Source organism: Oncorhynchus tshawytscha, unplaced genomic scaffold, assembly GCF_018296145.1.
Source record: "Oncorhynchus tshawytscha isolate Ot180627B unplaced genomic scaffold, Otsh_v2.0 Un_contig_4866_pilon_pilon, whole genome shotgun sequence".
Lineage (NCBI taxonomy): Eukaryota > Metazoa > Chordata > Actinopteri > Salmoniformes > Salmonidae > Oncorhynchus > Oncorhynchus tshawytscha.
In genome coordinates this window covers 1-6,033 of record NW_024609783.1, presented here as the reverse complement: position 1 = coordinate 6,033, position 6,033 = coordinate 1, and the positions used below count along the sequence as shown (strand labels likewise).

General features: G+C 42.3%; 1 pseudogene; it reads right to left on the bottom strand.

Annotated features, from left to right (window-relative positions):
- Positions 1-749: 749 nt before the first annotated feature.
- LOC121845866 lies at positions 750-5,642 on the bottom strand (annotated as a pseudogene).
- Positions 5,643-6,033: the final 391 nt, after the last annotated feature.

Sequence of the window (6,033 nt, the reverse complement as noted above, 5' to 3'; positions counted from 1 at the left end):
AATAAGACTCTTATTTTGAAAGAGAGACTTCTTTTCAAACGAATAAAACAGTTTTAAAGTAAATACAGGGGAACAACAAACGTGTAAGCATGTTTTCAAGAACCATGATGACTGCGTATGGAAACCCATTTTTACAGAAGCCAATATTCAGACAGTTCATTCGTAGTACAACAACCCCTATTTTTGGCATTTCACTATAGATCGAATAACATGCCATGTTCGGAAGCTGCAAATCAATAATGAACAAGCATTCCTTGTCAATACTTTATTACTTCAGGCACATATAGCAGAGGATGAACACTGAGGCAATGTACACATCTGAACACTTACATTTAACCATACGCTATAAAAATGTAACACTTATCTTACTGTTAAAATGTAAGAGTTGAGCAACAGTGGGGTTTTAATGGATATGAGATAGAGACACGTGGATGATGTATGTTATGGACACATTACCAGGTTAAAGGTCACTGTAAAATGACTTACAACAATAGCTTGTGACACACAGCTTAATAAGGGTTTGTTGGCAACAGTGAAGTGGACGTTCACTCTAGATTTAAAAACAAAACATAGTGTGCGAAGCTGTCCTCAAGGCAAAGGGGTGGCGGGGGGGGGGCTACTTTGAAGAATCTAAAATCTAAAATATATTTTAAATTGTTTAACACTTTTTGTTGGTTACTACATGATTCCATATGTGTTATTTCATAGTTTTGATGTCTTCACTATTATTCCACAATGTAGAAAATAGTACAAAAAATAAAAATAAAGACCTACTCTTTCAAGAGTTTTTGTGTCCAAACTTTTGTCTGGTACTGTATATTATTGACACAATACCGGGTTAAAGGTCACTGTAAAATGACGTACAACAATAGCTTGTGACACACAGCTTAATAAGGGTTTGTTGGCAACAGTGAAGCGGACATTCACTCTAGATAGAAAATAGCATTGATAGCCTACAATAGATTAACATAGACATTCACTCTAGATAGAAAATAGCATTGATAGCCTACAATAGATTAACATAGACATTCACTCTAGATAGAAAATAGCATTGATAGCCTACAATAGATTAACATAGACATTCACTCTAGATAGAAAATAGCATTGATAGCCTACAATAGATTAACATAGACGTTCACTCTAGATAGAAAATAGCATTGATAGCCTACAATAGATTAACATAGACATTCACTCTAGATAGAAAATAGCATTGATAGCCTACAATAGATTAACATAGACATTCATAAGTGCATCTGTTACTTTAAAGAAGAGACATTTTAGATACAGTCCCAAAGCTTTTTGCCTTCTTGCCTGTGACAGACTACACCGAATAACTGTCACAAGTCTCAGGAAACGCCTCTGTTAAGAGCACACCGGAGGGGTCTATTTTTAGAATAGGCTTAAATATTTTACTACAGGGACGTTTTTTTCTCTTTTACATAATCTTCACAGCGTACATAAACTACCTTCTTTACTTTTCCTTTCAACAGCGGAAGCACCTATGACTTTTTCTACACTGTATCCAGGTCATTGATACGGCAGCCATTTTGAAAATGACAGGTCACAGGTTCTTCTCTCATGGATCGATAAACAGTTACTGTGAGACTTACATTACATGTGATCCTGACTGAAGATGACTAGAACCTGTCTAGTCAAGACGATCTATCAAATACTAACAACAACAACAGGATCAGTGGTGTGGCTCTTTGTACTGCCCAGAGATATTAACAGCTTCTGCCCCGAGTGGTAACCTATCGCTGAACTCTGACCCCATCTCACACTCATCCAGATTCCCTCTGTACTGAGACAGAGTGAACGACTCGGTCACCCCACTCCCCTCCACGTCCTCCTCTCTCTCTCCCCCACTCTCCGACTCCCCGTCCTCTCCCTCCCCAGTCTCGCTGGCTGTGATCTGCGTCTGTGACTCGGCGTACGAGTTCCTCAGGTTGAAGTTGACCACTAGGTTCCTCTCCATGTGATGCTGGTGGTCTTTAGCCTTCATGATGAGCTTGTAAGTCTTGTTCCTATATTTGTAGACCAGGTGGAAGCAGGTGGCCCCCAGCAGGGGCACGGTGGAGACGGTGAGGAGACAGATACTGACGACTATAATGATTAACAGGTTAGGAACTCTCTTCCTGGTGGTGAAGAGGACCTGTACCTCGCAGTCCTCTCCTCTGTAGGTGAGACAGAGGGAGTAGTTAGCGCCGGGCGTAGGTCCTGGAACAGATAGGTGTTGATGCCATCTTCCATCCTGGACCACTGGATGGCTGAGTGTCTGTGGTCTGAGGTGACACACAGATACAGCCCTGAGTCCGCCCGGGCTCTCCTGGTTACCTCTGATTGGTTGTGGATGGAATGGAACCCTTCTGAGGCGCTGAGATGGTTGTCTGTGTCGTCTTTAGGAAGGAGGAGAGGATTGAGTCTAACTTTAGCCTCGGTCTCTGACACCCCTAAGGCTATGACTCCAAAGTCAAAGGTATACTGCCTGACATCTTCCAGGCTTAAATTGAAGGCCTGGTTGGAGATGTACTGTGTCTCACTGGTCAAGGTACATTTGCTAGTTGCACGGGATGGATATTTGGGCACTTGCGCCGTACGCTCAGTGTCAACTTCAATGGGAGGAAGGGTTGGGAAGATATTGTACTTTCCCTCCAAATGGGGAATATTCAATGATTTAAAATGGTTATTAATGGAGGTTTTGATCCCAGGTTGAAGTACTGAGGGGATTTTCTCCCCATTAATAATAACTGGTGGGTCAATCACTTTTCCAACAGGTTGAAGTACTGAGGGGATTTTCTCTGGTGGGTCAATCACTTTTCCAACAGGTTGAGGTGGTGGTGGTTTTGGTACTACCACTACTATTGATAGTGAATCATCATCTTTACCAAACTCATTGGTGGCGGTACAGCTGTAGTTGCCATTGTCCTTTTTACTAAGGCGCGGTATGACTAGAGTGCCGTTATGGAACATTTCGAATGGATTGTCTGTCGTTCTAGAATCCTCGTTAGATTCATTGGATTCTGCTGATTCTTTATCTTTGGTGGACAGAGGGTACTCTACACTTTGACGGTTTGTGTGGATTTTCCAGATAACCTCTGGCTTTGGGTTCCCTTTGATCTCACAGTTCAGGATCAACACTGTGCCTTCAAAGAGTGTCGTATTCTCAACGTTAGGCTCAGCCGTTATGCTGACATTAGGGGCCATGCACTTTGACTCAGACAGTTTCACGATCACCGCTCCTCTCAACTGCTCTGGAGTTTCACAGACAATCAAGTTCTGTTCTGGAACCGATATGGTGGCGTTTAGAATCCAGTCCCTCAGCCAGTCCATCCTGCAGTGGCATGTGAATGGGTTGTTATAGAGCTGTAGATGAGACAGGGAGATCAGGTTGTCGAAAGTCCCCTGCGTTATAGTGGTGAACCGGTTGTTGTTGAGGCGGAGAGACCTCAGGTCCTTGAGGTTAGAGAAGGAGTCTTTAGGCAGACTGACCATCTCATTGTGGTCCATCTTCAGCAGCTGCAGGGCTGTGAGGTGACAGAGATCCTCCCAAGGGAAATGCACCATCTTGTTGTGACTGACGTCAAAGTTCCTCAGCTGGACCAGGGGAGCCAGGGTGCCCGGTTCGATGGTGACTATCTCGTTATGGGCCATCCACAAGGAAGTGACTTGGGTCACATTGTCGAAGCTGCCCGACTCCACCAGAGATATTTTGTTGGCAGTGAGACTCAGAGTGGTCACGTTGGGGGGCAACCTTTCAGGGATGTCAACCAAGTCTTTGTAGGAGCATTCAGCGAAGTGGCGTCCGTATTTGTCGGAGCAGTTGCATAGTTCAGGACAACCGCGTCCGACCACAATAACAGAGCTCCATAAGGAGAGGAAGAACAGGTAGGAACGAGACATGTTCTCTTCCTGCAAAAACAAATGTCACTGTTGTTACTAGATATCTGTTTTAGTTGTAAAAGCTGTTTTACAATTCACATTGCACACTCTCAGTCACCATTCAATAAACAGTCCCTGGATAAAAAAAAGGTACCTCAACATTCTCTTGAGTGTAAATGCAGCAATGAAAATATGAATATTGATGAATAGGCTAATAAATATTGCAACTGCCAACCCCTGACTTTGAAATCCACTTACAGGATTTAAATATTAACTGTAATAGTTTATGTCTGTCTGATTGCCTGCTATGCCTGCTATGCCTCTGCTTAAATTAGAACAAAAATATTGATGGTTAAAAAAAAATTTTAACCAGAATTATTAGTTTAAATACCCATTGATAATAATGTTATACAAATATAGAAAGATTGTTTTATTACATTTGAAATTTCAACCCAGCTGATCAGTTCAACTAAACCAGAGCGGCTTGTGAAAAAGGTTGCCACCTTTTTGGAGCGCATGCAGTTTGTTTTTAAACTACGCCACAGAGACTGTGCCCGAGCCCTGTCCTTGGTGCTGAGACGGACAGCGCCGGCACCGCTTATGATGTTTGTTAACCGCGGCATCAGTACATGCGTGCAGCTGGAGTAGAATGCTATGGTCATGCATCAATCAAGGCGACATTTCACTGCAAAAAAAAACCCCACAACTAAATGTAAAACGTTTAGGAAGTAAATGTTAGTTATATTTCACGATGACTCAGGTGTCCTTAGAGGTCAAAACGCAATTAAAAGGCCAATGCTACGTTCTACAAATTCCAATTTTTAAGCAAAAATGAACACATTCATCCTCGCTATCAAAAGCAACATAATACATCTTACCAGTGTGATGTTTTCCTCAGCGCAATGGAAGCGACGGAGATTATTGCTATTGATATGAGTGGTCTCTTATTTGAACCCCGTAAAGCTGGCTACATGATGAGTTGGGAGCAAGTTTTTAAAGGTGAGCACGTATGGCATTGCTCTTACATGATTGCTGACACATATGTGGGTCCTTCCGTGGTCGGATGCTGATATGTCTGTGCGTTGCGATTGGATTTTGCAGAGAGTCACAGCACACTCCCGCCTCTGGAAAGTAGACGTTGCAAAAATTAAAGTGATGCGCCCTCCCTTTTCCATGGCTTCTGTTGTCTTCCATGACAACAGTGTAGGAGACCCATCCATCCAATTATTGATGGACTGTTAATAATGGTATATAGGCCGAGATGTGACAAGATGGATAAGTGCCCGGTTCTAGGGCCTGGATTGAGCAGGCAGAGTGACGCAAAGGCAGACAACAAAAAGGACAGTTTCTTTTGGTTTTCAATCGTTACCGTTTCAGTCATCAAGTTAACACATTGTCAATTCCTCTTCACAATTCAGTTAAAACGCTTTATGTCTGTATACCAATTGCTTCTTTACTTTTAACTTAAAAACCATGCAACTAAAAAACTCAAACAAACATACAAACCAAAGGAACAAAGTGGCGCAGGAAGCGAAGCAGGCCAACAAGCAGGTGCCCATATTTTCACGCAGGTTAGCGTTTATTGTCATGAATGTTGTTCTGGAAGCAGCTCTGCAAAGTGGTCACTAGCTGGCACAGACACAAAGTCATAAAATCACATTTTAAACGTAACCCTAACCTTAACCACACTGCTAACCCGAATGCCTAACTATAACCTTAAATTAATCCAATGTTTTACAATATAGCCCATTTTGACTTTGCAGCTGGCCCATCTAACAGAAATCGCTCAGTTCTGCCTCAAGGACAAGACTCGTCGCCATGTTATTTTCTCAAACTTCATACCAGAGAGGAAGAGGTGAAGCAAGAGGTTTTACTCCGTCCAAAATCTGTGTAAATCATCAATGATTAAGCAAGTGAAAAGTGTTGTATGGTGATGAGAGACTGTCGAATTTAGTAAAGATACAAATTAACTGCCATTTTGATAGATGAGGCTTATTTGATCGAATAGCAGTTTCGTAATGCTTAGGCAGTTTGGAGTGTGCTGATATAAGTGTGATCCACGTGAAATCCCGGCAATTTTGAGAAAAAACACTTTATATTGGAGTTGTCCCTGTTGAAATTCAAGATGGTCTGGGTGTATTCATGAGGCTAACA